General features: G+C 41.6%; 1 protein-coding gene across 1 annotated transcript in view; it reads right to left on the reverse strand.

Moving 5' to 3' along the window:
- The window catches only part of ZDHHC15 (zDHHC palmitoyltransferase 15), a 189,200-nt gene that overhangs the window by 166,418 nt on the left and 1,303 nt on the right, over nucleotides 1-21,479 (reverse strand). The window contains exon 2 of the mRNA XM_085571022.1: nucleotides 17,454-17,596. The gene's annotated coding sequence lies outside the window, so the exon portion shown is untranslated. The remainder of the gene's footprint in view (nucleotides 1-17,453; nucleotides 17,597-21,479) is intronic.

The raw sequence follows: 21,479 nt of genomic DNA on the forward strand, positions 1-21,479 counted from the left end.
AGAACCTGAACATGGTCAGGTCATGTTAAACTTTGTCTGCATCATGTTCCTGTTGTTTTTACACATGAAAGAGAGGTTGGGATATTGCCTTAGCAAGCAAGGAAAAAAACATTAGAGATGGGCTTAAGAGAAATTTGGAGGTGGGTTCTTAGAAGTCTTCAACCCAAGGACCAGTAGCTGCTATCAGAATAAACCACCCTGAAAACAGCACAGGGCAATTGTTTTCTAAGCAGAGCAGCATCTCTAGATTTGTATTTGCCAGGTTCCCCACCCTCATTATCTCCCTTATGTTAAGGAATGGAGTCCTCACCACGCAGGATTAGTCTCTCCTGTGAGGGTCATTACATTGCCAAAAATAATAAACAAGCAATAACCATTTCAAACTTAGAAAGATTCAAAATGGGATTCAGGGAAATGCTTGCTCCCTGCTTTCGTTTTCAGGAAAAAAAAGGAAAAAAAATCTTCAGGGGAATTAAGGGGGAGAGGGCAATTCTTCCCTAGAGGTTCAAATATATCTCCCAGGCAGCACAAAAAAAATGTTGGTATTCTGTACCACCCAGTGCCTGCCCACTTCTATGCTTGATTACCCCGATAAATCAGAAAACCTGTTTGCTACAGACTCTCCTTCCATTACAGCTGCTGCTCTGGTTAACATCTTCTGAATCATCCAATTCATCAGGATCACATACATGGGGCTTTAATCCTTTGATTTTTTTAAGTTACTTTGTTCTGAATTTTTCGCTTCATCCCCTTACTGACAGAGGAACTGGATAAAGATAAATAAGTCAGAATAGCATTGTTTTTCTGCCCTGCTTTTTATTCTGCAAGGGGAATAGGAAGGGGGGAGAGGGTAGCTCTGCATTTCACATTTCTTTAGTGATATCACTCAGTGTTGATGGTGCAGCTTCAAATTTGAAGAGTCTGAAAACCTGTCCCGAACTTCTGAAGTACAGTCAACTTCCTTGTGCTCTCTCAAACATTAAAATTCTATTTTTTTAAAAAAAATGTGTATTAAATAGACAAATAACTTGGTGGTTATTCCAAGCCCTCCATCACTGCTATGCCTTTCAGTACTAATTTCTGGAAAAGGAACAAATCCGGGAATTGAGTTACAGCTGAAGTGTAATCGCTACATAAATTACAGGGAGTGTCAGAGTGGGAAGGGAAATGGGGAACACAGCAGGTCAAATGCTCACTAATGGGCTCTCAAGTCATTCACCTGCTCAAATCAAAATCAGACATGAGAGTACAACACTGGGAGGACACAGGAGAATACACCCCAGAGCACGGTTTCTCTCAGCATGATTTTAGGATTAATGCATACAAACACCCCCCATGCTCATCCCCATGTCCCTGCCAGTCACTCCCAGTGTGTGTCTGGTCTAACCCACCTGGGCTGACTCCTGGGTTTGTGCCAAGTGAAGATCATGCTTGAGAGCAGTGACAACACAAACCTGCCCCCCTTCAGGGGACTCCAGCAGCAAGGCCACCTCCTCCCCAGGGAGGGCTGAAGCAAAAACAAGGAGGTTCCTGAAGGAGCTTCCCCCACTGCCTGCCCAGCACTCAACACATGGGAATCCCAGCCCCTCGGTGTTGCCACAATGTAATAAATCATAAAAAACAGCTGTAACCAGGGGGAACACAAATCTCTAAAGGGGAGCACAAATCTCTAATGGGGAGCAAAAACCTCTAATTTTTACATAGCACATGTGTAACATATGCATATGTGAGAAAATAAAGGTGATGACTAAACCTCAGATGGTCCCATGGTTTTATTATTGATCTGACACCCTTTGTTTTGAAAATAGGACTGGGTGTTTCTTTGTGGAAGTGACCTGTACAGAGGGTCCTGAGACTGAGTTGTTCCAATCTTAGCAACCTTCAGGTTAGATTTCAAAATCTAATACAGACTGTTTATGAGAACAAAAAATGAACTTTGATAGAGAAGGAACATGTCTAATATTTTACATATCTCATGCTGGAGAAGCCTCACATCTATGTTTACAAGTTCTTTGAAAAGAAAATACCACAGCCTTCCTTTTGTATCTTTCTCACCTGCTTTTTTCCATCTATTTTTTTCTCTCCTTTCAGTAATGGCAAAACCTTATGCCATTGCAAGGAAATATTTTATTAAGCAGAATAATGGACTCAAGATCTGAATCCAAGGGTACCAAATGAAAAGTACCTACCTGTCTAGCCATATTATGTCAGAAAGTACAAGCCCTTAATTATCTAGTTCCTATAATTATAATTAAGGATTTTACTTCTGAATAATTTTGCAAGAGCCATAAGGAATCATATACCCAAAAAGAAAAGTCCGTGCCATCCACAAAAATACAATTTCTGGCCTGTCATATTTAAGGTAGAGAAAGACAGGCAAAGAAAATATGAATAAATTTATAAAAATAAAACATATACACAAGTCTTCATTCAAAAATCTGGCTGATATTTTCTACAGAAATATTTAAATAGATGCTTCTGATTATCTCTATTAAGCTCTCAATCAAAATATTTTGTACTAAAGGCTTTGAGCTCTTGTGCTGGTTGGATAAAATTGCACAGTATAAATCTCACTAGTGGAAAATCATAAAATAATCAACTAAACTTGAACAGAAAGAAGTTTGTGAAGGGACACAGAATCAAAAATAGCTGTTTTTCCACAGTATCTCTTTACCCCAGAGCTTTCACTGAATTAAAGAGATTGACAGAACAGGCAGATGCATTAAAACGATGAGAAATATGCAAATAAAAGCAGTATTTTAACTCTTAAAATCCAAGCATTGGACTGAGAAGACAATATTGGTTTCAGGAAAAGAGAGGACATTCCTTTTATTAGAAAATGTCACCTGCTTGCTATGCTAGGAAAATTCTCTTTAAGAGAAGAGAAAGATCCAAAAGGAGCAGTATCATGCAACACCCACCTCCAGCTGGGGAACAAACACAGACCAGGGCCAAATAACAGCTGTAAGGATAAAGAAACAAGACCCACACCAACAGGGACAGAAGCAGCACATGGAAAGGTGACACAAATAGTCCAGCAGGAACATTTACCTATGACAAAGAGGGCTGCAAACAGAAATGGCATTGCTCAGAAAACAGACTGGGAAAAATGACACTGTTTTAAGTAGAAGAAAAAAAGCACAAATAGTAACATCTCTGAATATCTGACTTTAAAAATAGAGATTTTCCAAAATGTCACTTCAAAAATAGTGACATTTACCAAGTCCAATAGAGATTGAATTAATAGAATGTCACTATTATGCTTTATAAAACAGGGAAGACTTTTTAATTTTAAGTCTATAATTAGACTTCAATGGAAAGTTATATTGTAAGTACAAGAAAATTGCCAAAGTTCTAATATAATTTGAAGAATAGTACAATCTTTATTCAAGACTACTCTGGACTTGTGTTGTATTTTAACAAGTACTTTGCACTGGAAAAGTTCTCAGTCACAGCAAATTTTTAGTACCATTGGAACCAGACATTTCAAAATATGTGGAGAAACAGGTCATTGTAAAAAAGTCATCAAAAGGTTTACCTTGAAGCTGTCCAAGGCATCCAAGTGCAGTAGGGATAAGAATAACACAGGCCTACTGTCGACCCCATGTCCCCCACCCCATGGGACTGCTGATCTTGGAGTCCTCCATGCATGTCCCTAGCTGATGGAGGCCTCAGTGAACCTTGGGTCCTCACCACATCATCATCATCAATCATCATCATCATCATCATCATCATCATCATCATCATCTCTTTGTACAGTTGGCACTCTGTCTTCCAAGGAAGTCAGAACACATTCAGCTCAGATATTGAATTTCCTTTCACCTCTCCAGAGCATGGGCTTTCCAGCTCAGGGTTAAGCTTGTTTGCAATTCCTGGGGAAAAGGATTGCTGCAATTGCTGCTGTCTGTGCTGTGCATGGCTTGTGAATAAAGAACTCTGGTTTCTAGGGCTCTTGCAACTCTTTAAAGAGTCACTCCCTCAATCAAAGTTTCCTGAAATCCAACACTCAGTTGTGAACCTCTTGAAAATAGAGTACGAACAGGCTGGATTTAAAGTCTCTGAATGAAGTACCATGCTTTGGTTTTAATTTATGCAGATTTTGATTCAGAAGAAACACAGAGCTGATTCCAGCATGACCAAACCAGAGTCCTGCCTTAGCAAATCTCATCCCATGGTGATAGGGTCCTCTATGAGGTAGAAAGTTACTCCTGCAAGATTTCTGCCAACTTCTACTTAAATCATGCAAGGTCAAAGATGGGATTTCAGCAGTCAGTAGTCCAGACTCAGCCACATCAGTCTGAACATGCAGACCCAAGCTAAACCACCTCTTCAGGACCTCTGCAATTGCACAGCACTGGGAACTGGACACGTCTGCAATCAACAAAGCCATAAGCACTTCATTAAAAATTACAGTGTCTTCTCCCCTGCTCAAATGCAATTGCAATAATGTTAAGATATTCTTTCATATTATGCACTAGTGCAGACATTCCATAAACACCTAATCCTGCTCAGAAAACCTTTATTAAAGTTTAAATTTAGCTGCCATTCTCTGCTACTTTCCAGCAAGCTGAGGGACTCTCTCCAGAGGCAGTTCTGATTTTCCAGACAGTCGGGGTCTACAGTGGTCAGACAAGAACCTGAACTTTGGGAGCTCTGCAGCATTCTCTCCAGTCATCATAAACCAGCTGTGATGGGTTCAAAAGGAAGTTGTATCAGATGGGACTCATGGGAAGTTACATCAGACCTTCATTTGCCCAAAGAAGGTCAGCAAGTCAGAGTGTTCGGAGAGAGCATGCAAAACATGGCACACATTGCAGGGTGTGGATAAAGAGGAAGGATCTTTCATAAGAAAGAAAAATAATTGACATGGTATATTTCATCTGACTGCAATTTTCCCCTATTTCCTGGACAAATCAAAGCACAAAGATAACAATTTGCACACATTCATGCACAGTGAGTGTATCAGAGCACACATCTCTTGCAGGACACATCCTCTCTGTTTCTCCACAGCCTGGAAAGGAATGACTAGAGATTCTGTACTCCTAAATCTCTTTATGAGTTACTGTGTTTATGTTTGTTACCCCATTGCCTGAAAACTGAAGTGTTTCTGACTGCTGATCTTTTTCGTCATGAAGCTGTTTGGTTCCATCTAGCTGGGAACTATCTACACCCCAGAGCTGATTTGTTGGTCAGAGATACACAGGAGACTGCAGTGTGAAGCAACAAGGCCTCCTGGCTGACTTCCCAAGGAAGAGGTGGATCCTCTGTTCTGGCACACCCAACACCTGTTGAGGGACACTGATCTCATAGGGTAGGGGGTGCTGGCCCAGCTTCTCCTGACGCTCCATAAGGAGGTGGCTTCATTACAGATTTGTAAGGGCTGGCAAATCCAACGTCTACTCCAGGTTCTTTGCAGAAACTCAATCCTGAAGAGTGCAAAACCCTGCACCTGGATCAAGGCAACCCCTGCTATCAGCACAGGCTGGGGTGTGCAGAGACTGGGAGAAGCCCTGCTGAGAAAGACTCTGGGGGTGCTCATGGATGAAAAGCTGGACATTCCCTGGCCATTTGCACTGGCAGCCCAGAGAGCCAACTGTGTCCTGGTCTGCACCACAGACAGCGTGGGCAGCAGGTGAGGGGGGATTGTGCCCCTCTGCCCTGCTCTGGTCAGACCCCACTTGCAGAGCTGTGTCCAGCTCTGGGGTCCCCAGCACAGGAAGGACGTGGACCTGTTGGAGCAAGTCCAGAGGAAGTCACAAAGATGCTCTGAGGGCTGGAGCCCCTCTGCCATGGAGATAGGTGGGAGAGCTGGGGATGTTCAGCCTGGAGAAAATTCCCAGGAGACCTTTCAGTACCTAAAGATGGCCTACAAGAAAGATGGGGACAGACCTTCTAAGAGGGCCTGTGCAATAGGACAAGGTGCAATTGTTTTAAACTCAAAAAGGATGAATCTCAACTAGAAATAAGGAAGACATTTTTAATTACAAAGACAGTGAAACACTGGCACAGGTTGCCCAGAGAGGTGCTGGATATTCAAGTCAGGAATATTCAAGTTAGGTTGGATGGGGCTCTGAGCAACCTGATCTAGTTGAAGATGCCCTTGCTCATTGCAAGGGGGTTGGATCAGATGGCAATTAAAAGTCCTTCCCAATCTAAACTATTCTATTGGCAAAAAAAAATCCTGTCAGTCTGCAGGTAACAGCATTAACTTGATTGAATTATCACTTGCTATTTGTTGCAAGGTATCCTCTTTGCCAGATTTCTATACACTATCAACACACACTAGAGTTCTACTCTGCCTAAATACTTGATCCAGACTAATTGGCAACAATAGAAAAGCTAAGCAGGCTTTGACAGCACAGCAGAAGTCACCCAATAATCCTTTCTGACAGCAGTATAGTCCCCTAACTGCACACAACTGCCAGGAGTGAATTTTAGGGGCAAATGCTCTCGCAGATAGTCAGAGAAGAGTGGCACCTACAAATCACAAAGGTCCCTATGGCCTCATATCAACACCTTCTTTTTGCTCTGGAAAAATCAAGTTCAGCATCTCTGTCTTTCATCTCTTTCACCTCCTCACTGAAACTGCCAATAAATTGGCTTATTGCAGTTCTGCCTATAAATAATAACAATCACTCCAGAAGCCCCTTGCATTTGTCTCCCAGAAAACATGTATGTGTTCAGCAGCTCTTTTCACATCAGTTACTGTAACACAGTAACGTGGTTTTGTTCAGCCAAGATGCTGAATGGAGGTTCATTAGGGTGAAAACTCACACTGTTACTTAATAACCTCCCGAGGGTCTGAAGGCTGTCTTCTTTTCCTATCTCAGTATCTTTAAAATTCTCTACAATGTATGTAAGCCTGAATTCTCACAGCACTAGGAAAGCATAGCTGAGGTTTAGGGAGACCTATTTAAAATGAGAGATGAATGCACCAGAAATTCTATTCTGCTGTTGAAAGCACACTGACCTTGAGGCTCCCAATAATGTCCAGAATTAGCTTGTCAGCAGCCCAGAGATCCAATCTCAGTTTTCATGGAACTGTTCCCAGAGCAGGTAGATAATGCCCAGTCTTCAAAGTAACTATGTCTCAAGTTTATCAAACAAGCAGGGAAAAAAAAAAAAAAAAAAAAAAAAAAAGACACACCAAAGGGGCTATTCACTGAACAGTGGCTTACAAGAATCAGCCAAGCATGTAAAGATCTATTATTCTTTCTTGGGTGACATAAATGTTGCACTACACAGGGCAAGAATACAACCTGCAAGTAGATTAGGTGGGTTCAGCATAGCCAGAATGAATTATTTCAGCCTAGTCACAAATCTACTTTGAAGATCTGAGTTTAGAATTTGATTCAAGCATTAAGTTCAGATTTGATTAGCAGAGACCAAGAACAGGAAAACTATGGAGGGAAAAAGAAAAAAAAAATCTAATGAAAAATGTACACTATCTCAGTAGCTCAAGAAAAGCAAATTCCCTTAAGCCAGTGTAACACATGCTGCACATTTCTAACTTATGAATGAAAAACTAGATGCTTCAGGGTTTATTTAGACAAATTTTAAACCTCCTCAAAGAAACAGAGAACTACAGCATAGGCCTGGCTCATGTGAAATAAGCATAAAGGCTTAAAGCATAAACTTGTGTTGTTCTATTTCTTGCTGGTCCCACTTGGCATAATAAGAAATACTGTTGCTGAGAGAAAAATCAAAACCATACAATTCACACCAGCAAATATCAATGCAAAGTAGCAGCAGAAACAGACTGGGTCAAAACTCCAGCCTGAATGGATTTGTTTCTATCTGTTATTATTATTATTATTATTATTATTATTATTATTATTATTATTATTATTATTATTGCAACATGTTGTATTGAGGATATAAAACCAAAATCCTCTCCCAAGAAATTCCTCATTGTCTTCACTCCCAATTATCTATGAGATTCTTTGGAAAGAATTTAAGATACTCAATGCACAATTCCCTTTCATCTCAAAAAATCTGTCAGACCCTGCAGAGTTGCAGGGGAGTGTTTCACCACAACCTCACACCTCTCTCTGCACCTCCTGAGAGCCACTGCAGGTTTGTTGCAGAGAAAACACCTCTGAGCTTCAGGTTAGACTCCCAGGATTTTTGAGCACCATGACAAAGAAGGAAATTTTTGAACATTGAAGGACAAGTTAAAGGAATTGTGGTTCTGAGCCAACACCTATTGCACTCTAGTGGAAAGCTCTGCAATGACTTTCTTCATGGTTTGCACTCTTTTCCAGGATTATTACAGAGAAACAGGACTAAGAGCTACCTTGTTTCATCACTATCTCTGGGATACATCCCCAGAAATACAACAGATTTTCTTAGGCTTGGCAGGTCTACTGATGTTTAATTTGCACAGATCCAGGGTTCACACCATGCCCAAATGGCTTCCATCATTTGACATTTATTTCATTTAGTGCATGGCATCTACTAAACCCCTGGAGAAGTCACACTGAGAACAGTATTTTTTAAAAAGTAGTGTTTATATCTGAATTTGGGCATAAGGTATAATGATCAATACCTAAAGGAGATACACTGCATATACACAGAAAGCAAATTAATATACCTTCTGAATTAGCCTCTAGTTAGAGCACCCAGAACACCAACTGCTCATTACTGTCTTACACACTTAATCTTCTCAAGAGTATAAATCCTTGAAGGTAGAAAATAATTTTCATTTTAGCCTAGATGGACCTCAGTGACTTTCTACCAGACAGGTATCTATCTTCCTAGGTTTTATATCAGTTCTAAGTACTGTAAAATTAAGAGTATCCAAGTCTTGCTTAGTCTTGTCATTCTCAAAAACAAAACTGATAAAATATATACAGTCAAAGGGAAAACATATGAAGCAGCCAATGGTTTGCAGGGCCAAATCCTGCAAACCATCTTTATGGCCATCTCTTCAATTTACAAAACCCCATGTCAGCTGCAGCAATCGAAAATGTAACTGAGAATAGAGCTGGTTCAAGGGCAGCCAAGTTGATACTTCATGTAATCTTTCACAGTGATGAGATCATATTCTACTGCCAAGCTAACACTGTAATCAAGATAAGTCCCAGTTTTAGAGGGGCCATGACTGACACATTCCTTCCATCTGCCTTAAAGGCACAATCCTGCTTCTACAGCAAGTGTCCAGTGTTTTTTCTATCATTCATTGGATTTTGGCGGGGGGGGGGGGGAATCCTTATTTTACCATTACATACAGAAATAGAAGAGCAAGCTAATTTAATAAATAAATATTTTTGAAATCCCAGATCAGGTTTTAGCTTGTGTAAATTTAGCTAATTTCCACAGTGGCCCTCAGTCTGCTTAAACCTGAGCACGTGGTCACCTCAATATCCAGGAAAGCATTTTTAAGAGCAGCTCCCTTTCTTTCTTCTGCAGGAGACTCTGCTCAGACAACCCCTGAAGAACTGGCACTGCAGACCTTTGTGCCTACCAAGCTTCACCCAAGCATATTTAGTTGTCAATCTGCAAACAGGCAAATGTGCTTGTAATTAACAGAGTCCTTCATTTACTGTATATAAATCAGGAAAAGGGAAAGATACTGTTCAATGAAGACAGCTATCAAAGGAATTACTTTGCTTCCAATTAGGTTCATAAGGCAAAAGCCTTTTCAATGACCAGTTTCCGTTGGATCTAAGAGATGCTCTCATTTGTTTTGCAGGGGTCCAAAGATTAGTCCTTCATTAGGGCAAAGTTAAGTGAAATGGCTAATTTAAAACTCATTCCCCTACTCCATAGATTTTTGTCTTCCTTTTAACTGAGAGGATTTGCTGGTAGGTCATTTATCTTCTCTGACAGATGCTGCCATTTAGCTCTGATCACTTTGGAAAGTGCACACACACTCAAAAGCAAAAGATTTCAAGGAAATTCTATGTCATGGAAACAAGAAAAAAAATGAGTTTCATAATGGTGGTTTTTTTCTAAGACATTATCCTGCCACAGTAATTAGCCAGCTATATTTTGCTTGTTACAAACTCTCCTTCATTTTCCTTTATCCCCTGTCTGCTTTATATTTCAGACATAACACTTATAACTAAGCAATCACTCCAACAGGCACAGTCAGTATTTGACAGAGTAGATGGATTTCTAAAAAGCTCTTATGAAGCACTCTGGAAATTCAGGTAGGTAGACTTGACACACAACAAACTTTCCTTTCAAAAGTTATTAAATAAAATAATTTCAAGTGAAAAACAGTAACTCTCACCATTTGTGGCCTTAGAAAAATATTTTTTTCAGTTGAGAGGACTCTTTTTTTTTTTTTTTTTTTTTTTTTTTTTTTTTTATGTGCAAACCATATTTCAGAAGGCTTCAATAAGGGAGAAAACAACTACTTCCACAATCATATATGGAGGAAAAGCTTCCATACCCTAACAGGGCACAAGAATTGATTCCACCTGCCCAGACTTGCCCCACTTCACTTCCTGGCTCCAGTAGCTCAAGCCTGGGTGCTCTGGGAAACCTCTGCAGAGGCAGCAGCCACACTCAGGTAGGAGGAAAAAAGAAAGCTCTTTCTCCAGTTCTTAGGCATCCTTGCAGGTAAGTGCTGCTGTCTCTCACTGCAGGAATGAATACAGCCGGTGCCACTGGCTCACTCTCACCACACAAAAGACCCTCGATAGCACACAGTGATCACACCTTGCCTCTCTTCTCTGAGCTTTGATACAGAGAGTTTCTCCCTTACCCAGAGGAAAGCTGAGCTGAAAGACACTGATGCTGTTTCACAGCCATGTGCTATTTGATTAAATCCCCATTTGTTGTGTTCCTTTGCCACCCCTTTTCTCAAGGCTGTATCTCTCACACAGCTGTTCCGCATTGACTTGGGGAATTCATTTGGAGACTCAGGGAAGCAATAGCTTGGCAATTCCAGCACTGCAAAGGCAAAGCTGAAATGCCTTTACACAGCACCTGCTGAGGGGACCTTTTACTGCTTTCATAATATGGAACAGGAATCTGGCCCCAAGGGGAGGATTTTGCTATACACATGCAAAACCCCAGGTTCTGCCTCATTATAGTTATTGGCCTCCCAATTAACTTGCTTCCTGTGAGAGCTGGGAGGAAGGCATTTTGCTTACTGAGATTTCAGGCTCTACAGTTTGTGAAGTCTTTTGCCTTAAGGACTGTGTATATCCCTAATTGGTGTTTGTCACTAGCAATTCAAAATACTTTTCCTAGGCCAGTTTCTATACATAGCATCACACCCACTTTTTACAGGTAGGTAAACTGAGGCACGGGCCAGCACATCTCACCATGGTAGTCCAGCATGTCCATAATCCAGCCCTCAAGATTTAAGGCACTGTGTGCAATCTGCCTCAACACAGCTTCTCTGATTACTCAAGTATCTAGTAACTATTTGTACATGGCTTCAGTAAGGAGTGTCAGAAATGCCCGTTCCTGGAAGTGTTCCGTGTTTGAGAAATAACTGGGATGCCCAGTCCTCTGTGAGTTTAGTCTAAGTAATCTAAAATGTCTTTCTGGTACATCATTCAGAGTCATCCACCGGGAATAGCATCTGCAACAATGGGATATTTCACTTGTAATTACATTAACAAACGTTAAAATGCCTGAAATAAAAGGTATCCTTTAAATAAGCTGTGTAATACTTGCAGACTATTTAATATAAGCAGCATCTGGGATGCAGCACATACCTACAAAGTGTTAAACAGTGCTACTGTAGTAAAACTGTCAGCCTTGATTATTTAAAAGGTGTCTACCTGCAGGCTTTGCTTTCATTCCCTGTTGTTGTTAGTACATCCCACATGTCTGACCAGACTGGCCAATGCTCTGTTCATATTACACTTGGCCCCTGTTCCTCATTTATCAGCCATAGAGACAAAAGCTTGGCTTCCCCTTTCTGAACAACAAAGATTTATTCTTGATGGCATCCCTCTGCAGTCAAATAAAATCCTTGTATGCATTTCTCAACAAATCCACACCAATGCCATAAACTGACATGAATGTTACAAGACAAGACAATGACTACTTGTTCTGATAAAAGATGGGGATCATGCAAATGCTGCAGTTGATTTTAACATATAATAGAGTTGACATTGCATGAGCCATAGTTTCCAAGCTCCCTTACTCCCTCCTGTCCACCTCCTTCCTTTAAATTTCTTTCAGCTCTGCAGCCCCCATCTCATTCTGCACATCTGCAACTCCCATTTCACCTCATGTCTAGTCCATATTAATTCCTTACATCACTGAAAACAGGAATAATACCTAGTCAATCTCTGCAGCAGAGTTAAACAGTTTATGCAGCCTTCACCCCATGGCAGAAAAAATGTTTATGCAATCTTTGTGGTTTTTTTTAAACATTAACATGCATGAAGTGATATGGGCTTATTGTCCCTGGTGGACTTGAGGAGCAAAATACTCTTAATGTTCCAGAATCTGTCCTTTCACAACCACTAAAATAACCTGAAAGTTTAAAAGGAGCTCTGCCTGGTTCAGCAGCTTTTAGCAAGAGTTTTTTAAAGCAAAACAATAAAATAAATGCAGTCTAGATTACATTTTATGTGAACCTATAGGTGAGATTTATATTGCTTATCCGTATGAATTAGACTAGACAAAATTTTAAATACCATTTTGCATGCCTTGGAGAGACAGAAAGATAAAGATTTAATTTTCTCTGAATGGGCCATTACTAGCTGTGAAATTGCTCGCCGTTATCTACAGCAAAGCTCTTTGTGGTCTAGCTGTATTTGTTCTGCATAATGAACAGAATGCCAGTGGTTTCCATCTCCATACAGCTCCTCACTCCGGGCACTCCACAGACACGGCTGACTACCTTTGCTAGTTAAAAATGGAGTTACCAGAGGCAAAGAAGATTTAGCGGTCAAAACCCAAGTCTGCGGCAGAGTCAAGAATAGAATTTCAAGCTTCTAAACTATTCCCAAAGGCCTGTTTTAACCACTACACAGCACTGTGCTGGCAGGGTGCAACCACAGGTCGAGCTCTGCGCCAAAGGGAGAAGCCGTCTGTGGTGCTGCGAGCTCCACGCGCGGTGCCGAGAGCATGTGCACATTTCCTTCCCATCCCCCAAAGCTTTACGGAGTTTTTGGTGTGTGTCACAAGAGAATAAATGCCTGAGACATTATCTGCCCATTCCAAGAGCTCAGAGAATGTGTATGACATCATGGGCATGACTCCCCCACTAATCACATTATATGCTGTTTAACTTAACACTGCTAAGCTTTGTCTGATAACATTGTAAATACCATTTTATTGCAAATTAGATTATACAAACCTCCTCAGAGTTTAGGTCAGTTCTTGCGTGAGGTCCTTGTTCCCCTTCCTCTCTACTATCCCAAATTGAATCATTTAGTGCCTAAACCCAGGCATTTCTAGAGAAGTAGGCACAAGAAGAAACAATGGCTTAAGTCGGCACTACAGATTGCAGTGAGTGGACAGAAGACTCCACACATCTGTTCTTTTTCTCTTCCTTCCCTTGGAATAAAATCAATAAGTTTTGTTTTTCCCTTGAAGCTGTCTGGATTTCATTACAATATTCCTGTGAGGTATATCTGAGATCTATCATTTCCTTCTATGAAGCCCAAACTGAGTTATACCAGTTGGTAGCCACAGTACTCTTCTCCTGGCCTTAAGGTTTCAGATTTGTTTACAAAGGAAGCTGCAGAAGTGTTATTTTAATTTTTTCATTTGATTCTAATTTTTCTAATGACAGAACCAGACTCCAACTACACTAAACTGGAGCCCCAGCATGATCTTCAAAGTTATTGCCACACTGAAGCTCACAAGTTTTTGAGAAGGATACTTGAATTTTCATCTTTTGACTAGTTTAATGCTGAGTGAGATATCTGAGAAATTTCTAATCTTTTAGAAAACTTCAGCAACAGGATTTCCCAACACTACTGCATGAGAAGATGCCTCTCATCTTTTTTCCCAAATTTTATAAGGCCATAAATAACCCATACTATTAAAGCAGAAGTTTGAGAATCCAGAGTTCTGCTTGTTGCTCAGGACCCTACACATCCTCAGGGTAACTTCCTTGCAGGACGTGGAGTTGAGGAATGCTAAGGGAAGTAAACACAACCCAGGTGACTGCTCAGACCAAAGCAGAACTAACAAGAGTGCCAGTAAGGCACCAGTTAACTGCACTCAAGATACATCCTCATGTCCTTGAGCAATCCACCTGGTTCCTGCATTCCTGCATGTTCCCATCTGGAGAAAGGCAACAGAAACGCAGCACAAACACAGCAAAGGATGCTGTAAAACAAACATTTTGAGATCTCACATGAAACTCAATCTACCAGAACTGTGATTACTAAATACTGCATTTATGAAAGGTTAAGACTATAGAAACTGGGTTCTTTAACTCCTGATTTATAAGGCAGATTTTAAGGAAACTCATGTTATGAAACTCAAGTGGCTCTCCTGAAAACAAACATCTCTGTGGGTGTCTTGGGATGCAAGCAGATCTGTGCCCTCCCTATCCTTTGGGTATTTGCAGAACTCATCACAAGTACACCTTCACTGTGTTTTTCTCAGCCCATTAATTCCTCTCTCCACAGAGATCTAGTGATGAAGCATCATGATTTGTGGGGCAGTTGGTTGCTTGATTGTGGAACTACCATTTCTCTAACCAAGTTTGCAAAGTACCTAGATGCTTTTTTAATGCTGCATTTTAATTACCTGATTCATTAGAGAAAAGAACAAACTTTGTAAGGTATACTGAATTAATATACAGAAAATAATAATTACAGAATAATTATCAAATCAGGTTATTTATGTTCTCAAGTTTTTATGCATCTTTTTATAAGCATGCTATACACATTAACCCAGTATTGTACAAAGGAACTTGAGTCATGTTATTCACATGAACAGCAGTAAAGCTGAAAAGATTCAGTCACCAAAAATGCACAAACTGGAGCTTTTCAGCATAAGTAGGAGACATCTTTTTTTTAATTTTACTTTATTTTTCCCTTTTTTGTCCCTTTATTTTTTATTTTAGGATGTCCCATCTAATCATTCATTTCTAGAATAACCCTGAGTTCAGATTCCTAACTCCACCTCACACACCAATATATTTCAGTTCTAGTCTCCAGTGAGAGAACAAGTGTCATCCCTAAAGACACATATAGAGATACTGGGCCAAAACTTCCAAAGCAACTTGACCACAGAACACTACAGACCCTGTTCCACTGTGTAAATCTGTGCCTCAATCTGGACAGTCACAGCACCAAGAGTTGCCTAAGGCATTGAAAAGATAGTCCCAGGTGAAAAGATGATAGCAAGAAAACTCAATGAATCTTTGTGCTGATGTTCAATACAGACACCTACGGCTATTTTGCAAGGAGAATGAATTTAAGGCAGCATCACAGATGAAAATAACACAATGATATGAAGATTAACTGATGATCCCTGCAGGTATCCCATGGGAAATTGCCAGGCCATTAACTTTGGTATGAAATCCAGGTCGTGAACAAGCCTCACTGCAAGGATGAGAGAATAAGTGACATAACTGGTGATTATAACCAAGAAAAATAAATGTTTGATGTCAGGAATGTTGGAGCTCCCTATAGACTCCAAATAGGGTCTGTGATGTGTCTCCTGCTGCTTCATAATCCATAAATGATCTGGAAATGCTGTGGGTATGTGGCTAATGATACAAGGCCAGTGGGTGTTAAAATAGTAAATTTAACTCTAAGTGCATGGATAAAAAATACTGGATGAGGAAAATGCCATTCTTGCCATACTTTAAATCCTCTATTACCAGTAATGAAAGAAATATTGGAGAAGTGGATCATTCTGCAAAAAGACCAGCACAGTGTCAGCTGTCAGCATTTGGGGAAAACTATCCTGTTAACAATTTTTAGAAGAATGGGAACAAAGTAGAAAATTGTATTATTCCTCTGAATAAACCCACAGTATGCCCATCTCTTCAGTACTGAGTGCAGTTCTAGTAACTGTGGAAATAGAGAGCCACAGAAAGGGCAAGAAGCATAATGTACCAAAGCTGCGTGCAAGGTGTTAGAAAGCCTTAGCACAAGGGAAACTTAAGCAAGCCAGAGCCTTTCAACCTGGAAAACAAGGATAATAACAATTAAGTTCTAGACAAGTTGTTACAGCACAGAAAAGGTAAACAGAAATGATTATTTTAAAGTATTCTTAACAGAAATAATAGGGCACCAACTCAAACTGGCAGGCAGCAAGCGGGTTGAAAAGCAAACAAAAGGAAGTTCATTTTCACACAATGCCTAATGATGTTGTGGAACTCATTGCCACGGGATGTTATGGCAGCCAAAAATACAAGTGGTTAAAAAAAAAAGATTAGACAATTTTATGGAAAAAGGTCCATCAAGGAATATCAAAAACAATGATACAGCTGCAGTCTCCAGCTCAGGAAGGTCTCTAAACCAGAAACCACTGGAAGCTGGGAGGGTTTACCAAAGGAAGTGTCATTCTATACTCGTCCTGTTTTCTATATACAAGTTATTAGCCATTATCAAGAGGCAGGATATGGGGCTAGACAGAACTTTGCTGTGACTCTTTTTTGTATTTGACTAATACTCACTGATGCAAATATAAACACACACCCCACCATAAGAAGCTGCTACAGTTAAAAGGTGCACACTTAGAAGAGTAACATTATAAAGGACAGCATTTTTTATTTGAGGAAGACCAGAACCAGTTCTTGTATTTAATTTGATGCGTTCTGTATTTTCCAGAGAGGAGTTGCAGTGTCAACCTCCTTTTTATTCTGTAATTACAGCAAAAGGGGCAAGCTTCAATTGAGAACCAGCTACAAAAGTTGGCTGTTAGGCTTAATGACTCAGTGGTCCTGTAATTCTAGCCCAAATCCCCAGGGGAAAAAAAGTTACAAATGGAGGCAACAGTATTATGCACCACTTTACTCCAAGAAAGGAGCCTTCCCCATTCTTCAGTCAGCATACAGCACTTGGACATGTATTAACATGAATCATTTGAGTCAGGATTCAAACCTGTCTTTAGCCATGCCAGGGAACCTGTAATTTTCAAATGGGACAGAACCATGGCAAAACAACCTACCTGAGGGTCAGCAAAGCTCCCATGTTCATTTGCACATGATGCTCATTTGCACATATTTGTCCCTGATTTGTTCCCCTAAAGACTGCAGACCTCAGTTACAACAATCATCTCCAAGTGTGAGTTTTCATAAGTCAGAGTTGAGCCAGAACAGTTCTGCTTTTTACTGTTAATCCATACTGGGATAATTAAAACCAGCAGGTTCGTGTTTGACACCAAACTATCAATAACTGGAAGAGCTGGGTACTTCCTCTTTTGAAAGTCACATCATTTATTTAGGCATTTGATTCCAAGACCCAGGTAGGCAAGTTCAGAGCTTTATCCTTTAGACTCTTACCTTCATTCTGCCACCAATTTAAGTGTGTCAAAACTCCATACTTTTACACCTGGTTCTATACCTTGATGGAGATTCTGTTGCCTTCCAGTAGGAATCCTTCCACAAGGCAGAACAGTGAGATTCCTCAGGTCAAGCACTCAGGTTTGTTACACACTTGTTAACGAAGTATCCAGCACAAATAGGGTCTACGGCCTGGAAGTGGTACTGCAAAAGATGATAATAATAATAATAATAATAGTAGCTTAAGTAAAACCAATCAAAGATAAAAAACAATAAGCCATCCTCTGTTCCCCTTAAGAAAATTTATTTATTCACCCCCTGACAAAGGAGATTGCCGTATTTATCTGCCCTGAGAGCTCAGACATTCCTTGCATGTGCAGCACAGATGGTCACCACACCACAAAAGGCAGAAAGGCTCACAGTGGACATGTCTGGTTTCTGGATATACAGAAACCTGGTCAGAGCTTCTGCTCCAGCAGGGCTGCTATGCATCCAAAATCCCAAACAAATACAGAAAGCCATCAATATCCTTTTGACAACATCTCTTAGCGGAAAAGGAGACTGTCCAGGGAAAAGGTGCTGCACAATGACCTTGTGATTCTTAATTAACTAGTTTACAAAGATTGTTGTAAGATCTCAAGGTGGGAAGTGCCAAGGAATCAGAAGTATTATTTATTAAAGCTCAGGGCTCTGTTGTTTCTTTATCCTCAGATATTCTTCACGTCTGTTTTTGCATTCATGGCCATTGTTACTTCAAATTATTTCAGCTGTCTTGATCTTTTCTTTACCAAATGGAATAGCCCCAGGCAGAGGATATGCAGTATCTAGTAGCTCAGATACTGGGCTGGCTCATTGCAGTTATTTATCTTATTCTTTTCTAATCTATTTACTGTTCGGATCCCAGTCCTGCTCTTCCTTTGATTTTATAGCCAGATACCAAATGTGGCTACACTCCATGGATAGAAATTACTCTGAGAGTAAGTGCCATTGATATTTTTACTACCTCACTAAATACACTTCTACAGCGTGTGGAAGGAGTCTGCAAGGTCTGTTTTAGCAAACTGGGTATAAAAATCATAGTTAATTCCTCTGAAAACTGAAAGACTGAGCAGTTTGGCAGTAGCCATTTTAGTTCCCAAGGTAGGCAATACAAACTGTAATCAAAGAATAAACGTGGCGGAACTGAAAATCAACCAAAACAAAGCAGAGCAGAAAGTTAATTTTGTAACACTGTGTTCTGTGACACAAACTGTAAGTAAGTTTTAGTCCTCCTTTAAGAAATTACTGAGTGCAGAACTGTGTTCTTTGTCATGCATAAAACAATCGCTAAGATATTTTCTGCTTTTGGAGGAATCATTCTAGCTTTTTCAGTACTTAAAATATATCCCTCTTTCTTTTCAAAAACACAGGGCACAAATCTGCTTTTTTCCTCAGCTTAGTAAAAGCATAAATAAACCAGGAAATTAAAGACAAAAAAAAGAAAAAAAGAAAAAAGATGAGAAAGCTACCTTTTCCACATCCTGTTGTGCCTAAATAGAACATGTTGTACCAGCATGTACAATTTCTCAATAAAATGTATTGCGGACACTTCAAAAGCTGACCATAATCAGGAGAGTTAAGTGAGGAATGTCAGCTTGGATGGGGGATTGTGCTGCTTTTGTTATACATTAGTTAAGCACGAAGGTTTGTGGGTTTTTACTTTATCTTGGATTTTACTGTACTATAATTGAACTCTGTTACCTTTTTTCAGTTTCCTAAGTGTTCCACTAAGTGCTTGTGTGGATTTGGGTTTAAGGATATTATAGACAGATCCAGAGGAGATTGAAGTCTGTGGCAGAGGCCTCTGCAGAGTTTGGCTAGTCCTCCTCTGTGGAAACTAGGTCTTCCTCACTTCTTAATCCCCCTGGGATCAGCCTTCAGACGTGCAGAAATAAGGATTCAAAACCATGAATTTGCTATGGATCCACAAGCAAACCTCACACATATCAGCAAATCCAGGTTTCACAGAAGAGTGTCTTTGATTGTAGCAGGATCGTTCACTTTACATTAATCTTATGCTTTAAATTCATAGCCTTTACAGGATTACATCCTTAACAGTAATTCCAGGTTTGGAGTGTCCCATCAGCAGTGTCTGGCACCTCCTCATCTTGGACCTCTGTCATTTTCACCAAAGCACGATTTATTTCCTTCAGTTATGTCATCACACCTGAGTTTTTATATAGCTACTACAGCAATAAAACCATAATTTTTGCAGTGGGATGCTTGAACTCCTCAGACGGTGATATCTCCATGTAACCAAACATGATAAACAAATAGTCAACAAATGCACTTCAGTAGATTTTACTACCTCTGAAACAGCCTATATTTTTATAAAAAACATAAGTTTAGGCTTCATGTGTAAAATTCTGCATCAACACCCCATTAATAGCCACAGCTCTGACAGGAAAACCACCCCAACCCCATTTACAAACCAGACTCTTCACCTACTGCAGACACATGGGCGTTTCACGGTTTCATATCACTGTATCACAAATTCCTTCAGGTCTTCACAGGAGAGCACTGCCTGGGTATGGGGGAAAGGACCTGCAAGCAGGGACCATTTTAACCCTCCCTCTAGGGTGATGTGGGGAGCAGCACCTTACTGAGGGGAAGAGACATGCTGAGGGGAGACCCACCATGGTGGGAACCCAGCTGAGGGGGAAAGACCCACCATGGCAGGAACCCTTCTGAGGGGGAGAGATTTTCTCCACATGGCAGGAATCCACTTAGGAGGAATCCACTGTGAGAGAGACCCTCTCCAAATTGAGAGACCTGCTGAGGGGAGACCCACCATGGCAGGAACTTCCTGATGGGGAGAGACTTTCTGATGGGAGAGATACACTGAGGGGAGACACGCCATGGCAGGAACACTCTGAGGGGGGAATCTGCTGTGGGGGAGACACAGTCTGAGGGGAGAGACACATTGCGGGGAGAGTCACCGTGGGATAGACCTGCTGAGGAAGAGACACTCTAAGGGGAGACTCACGATGGTGACATTGTCTATCCCATGGTGAGTCTGAACCTGCTGAGAGCACAACCACGGTGTGGGAGACACTCCCTGAGGGGAGAGACTTGCTGTGGCAGGAAGCCCCTGAGGAATCCATTGTGAGGGAGACACCCATTGAGGGGAGACCCACTATGGGATAGACTTGCTGAGGAAAGACTCAAAATGGGGGGCCACACTGCAGTGGAGACCATTTCTGAGGGGAGAGACCCGCTGAGGGAAGACCCACCATGGTGGGGACCCTCTGAGGGAGAATCCACAGCAGGGAAGATACTCCGTGAGGGGAGAGACCCACTATGGTGGGAACTCACCGAGAGCATATCCACAGTAGGGCACGTACTCTCCCAGGGGAAAGACCTGCTGAGGGCTTAGATCTCCTATGGGATAGACTTTCTGAGGGAAGAGACCTGATGAGGGGATAGACCCACTTTAGTGGGAACCCCCTGAAGGAAATTCTACTGGAAGGGTGAGAGTTTCTCAAGTGACAGACATGCTGAGTCCTCTTCCGCCATGTGGTAGGCTTGCTGAGGAGAGACCTACTGAGACAACTTCTGAGAGAAGACTTGCTGGAGGAAGAGACTCACTGTGAGAGAAACGCTGCAGAGAGATCTGCTGAAGTAAGAGACCAGATAAGGGGACAAACCTGCTGAGGGAATACCCACTACGGGGGGACCCACTGAGGGGAGAGACCTTCTGAGAGGATACCCGCCTGGGAGGAGACCCCACGGTGGGGCTACCCCGTGTGGGAGACCCGCTGAGGAGGACATCACCGATGCCTCAGCTCTGCACGCTGATGCCACCCGGGGGAGCCGCTGCAGCAGAGCGGACCGGTGGCTTGGGAGCAGTTTTGGGTGCTTCTGGTTGTTTGTGGAGCCTGTGTCCCCTGGCGGGGCACGGCAGAGGGCGCGGGCGGTACCCCGCTCCCGGGACACGACAGCCCGGTCCGGGCCCGCCCGCCCCCCTCAGCACCGCCATGGGCCCGGCGCCCCGGGGCGGCGCGGCGCGAGCAGCAGCGCCGCCTGCCGGGCAGGGCGGGGGCGCTCC

The sequence above is a fragment of the Lonchura striata genome, chromosome 4A (genome assembly GCF_050655825.1).
Source record: "Lonchura striata isolate lonStrDom1 chromosome 4A, ASM5065582v1, whole genome shotgun sequence".
NCBI classification, from domain to species: Eukaryota; Metazoa; Chordata; class Aves; order Passeriformes; family Estrildidae; genus Lonchura; species Lonchura striata.